Source organism: Vombatus ursinus, unplaced genomic scaffold (assembly GCF_900497805.2).
Source record: "Vombatus ursinus unplaced genomic scaffold, bare-nosed wombat genome assembly UNPS02014832.1, whole genome shotgun sequence".
Classification (NCBI taxonomy): Eukaryota; Metazoa; Chordata; class Mammalia; order Diprotodontia; family Vombatidae; genus Vombatus; species Vombatus ursinus.
This window is the reverse complement of record NW_020954610.1, coordinates 63,290,928-63,292,736: the sequence shown is the minus strand read 5'-3', so window position 1 is coordinate 63,292,736 and position 1,809 is coordinate 63,290,928. Positions and strand designations below refer to the sequence as shown.

Here is a 1,809-nt window from a genome sequence, read left to right as displayed (position 1 = left end):
GGGGGGGGGGAGACTGGGAACTGGGACGACATAACAGTAGAGATGGACTGGGAGATGGGCAGAGACCTGAGTTTCTTTCCTCTCCCTGGCCCCCAGCCCCTATTCCTAGGAAGGGGTGGATAAGTGGAAATGGTGAGAAAGGTCCCATGGGCAAACAGACCATATTTTACCCTTTGGCCAGTGAATATTTCAAGGAGACCAATGGTTTATTCTAATCAATAACAGAATTATCACATAGAAAATAGCAGTATCACAATGAGAATAACAAAAACAGTACTAGTCAACTTAGACAGAATGTTCACCAACCCATCATTCCCTGGAACCCAAACCATGTTACCAACCTTAATACCGGGGCCCCCACAACTGGGGGATGGGGTATTCTTTCAGGACTATAGGGGTTAGAACAAATGCAATGGTGATGAGTGACAAAATTTTTCCTTTGCAGGAGAAATTAAGGTTTACTTTCAATAAGAGATTCTGTCAAAGGGAACAGACACACTGACCAGAACCAGAGAAAGATGAAGAAAAGAGGTCTCTCCCTGGAGAGGTAGTATGAAAGATGAGTATACTTCCCTTTCAAGACCACTTCCAGAAGCAGAAGAAAAGTTGGGGTTAAAGATATCCTAAATGCCTCCTCTCCTGAGAGAGTTGGGACCCAGGAATCCTGGCTTCTAGTCAAGAGCACAACAGCCCACAGACCAAATTGCTCTTGACAGGCTTGTAGGAAATCTGATTGTATTTCCCAAATAAACTTAAATCCTCTGGTTTCAATTCCCCCCAACACCTCTCCCTGGGTCCATCCCAGTCTGCTTCCTACCTCCATCATGAGAAATGTTTTTTGGAAAAGAAACTCTGAGTAACAGAAGTTAATGCTGTATATGAGGTCACTCCTCCCAAGACTCAAATGTGTTAAAACTTCCCAGGCCATATCGCCATTTCCCCATTCTCAATCTGACACCCTCCCCAAATGAGAGAGGAGTCAGAAGAACTGGGGGAAAACCACATATGTACGTACAAATCTAAGTGTTTGCTTTTCCAGGAGCCCAGAAACTTCTCCAAGGGGAAAAAGCAAAAAGGTCAGAGATCCTTCCGTGTTCTCTCTCATAGAGTAAGCTTAGATTCCAAATGAGAAGTTGCTGAAAACTGAATTACCAAGCTAGAAGGAAAGTGGTGGTGGTGGGTTCTCAATAAATATCCCTATTCCCACTCCCACCCTACCATTCTCCTGGAAGGAACTGGGCCCTGAATCTTAACAGCAGGAAAGTGAGTATCTAAGTGTCCAGTTGTAAGTGTGAGCTCTAGTGTCCAAATACATGAATGTATCCAAGTGTGAGCTCCAGCATCCAAGCTCTAACGTCTGAGTGTTTCCAAGTATGAGTGCTATCGTCCAGTCATGTTAGGGTAGGCCCTCCTCCCTTAATTTCATGGTAGGTGGAAGAAGTTCCGACCACTGCCAGGATCTCTAGGCATGAAGTGTGGGGGTCTGGGGGTCCGAGGCGGGGTAATCATTTCCCATCCACAATTCTAGATAGAGAGAGCAGAAAATTGCTAAATTTCTCATCCCCTACCTTGGCCTTCTCCGAGAATAAAGTATAGGATCTTCAAGGAGGGAGGGGTCGATTGCATATTGAGCCCCATCCCCCCTCACACAGACAACATTCTCTTATAAAATAGGAGAGAAAGAGACCGAGACAGAGACGGAAACAGAAAGAGAAAGAAATCCTGAATCTTCAACAAGGCGTGAAACAGCCCGCCCGGAGCTACTGGGGGGAGAGACTGAGAGAGCTAAGAGGAGCGAGACACAGAGAG

The 1,809-nt window shown here is 45.7% G+C and overlaps 1 protein-coding gene across 3 annotated transcripts in view; it reads right to left on the bottom strand.

Annotated features, from left to right (window-relative positions):
* CNTFR (ciliary neurotrophic factor receptor) overlaps nucleotides 1-1,809 on the bottom strand; it is a 93,494-nt gene that overhangs the window by 90,517 nt on the left and 1,168 nt on the right. Inside the window, exon 1 of one of the 3 annotated variants that reach the window (XM_027839296.1) lies at nucleotides 1,569-1,628. The exons of the other annotated variants lie outside the window; for them this stretch is intronic. The gene's annotated coding sequence lies outside the window, so the exon portion shown is untranslated. Of the gene's footprint in view, nucleotides 1-1,568; nucleotides 1,629-1,809 lie in introns of those variants that run through there. 3 annotated transcript variants of the gene reach the window in all.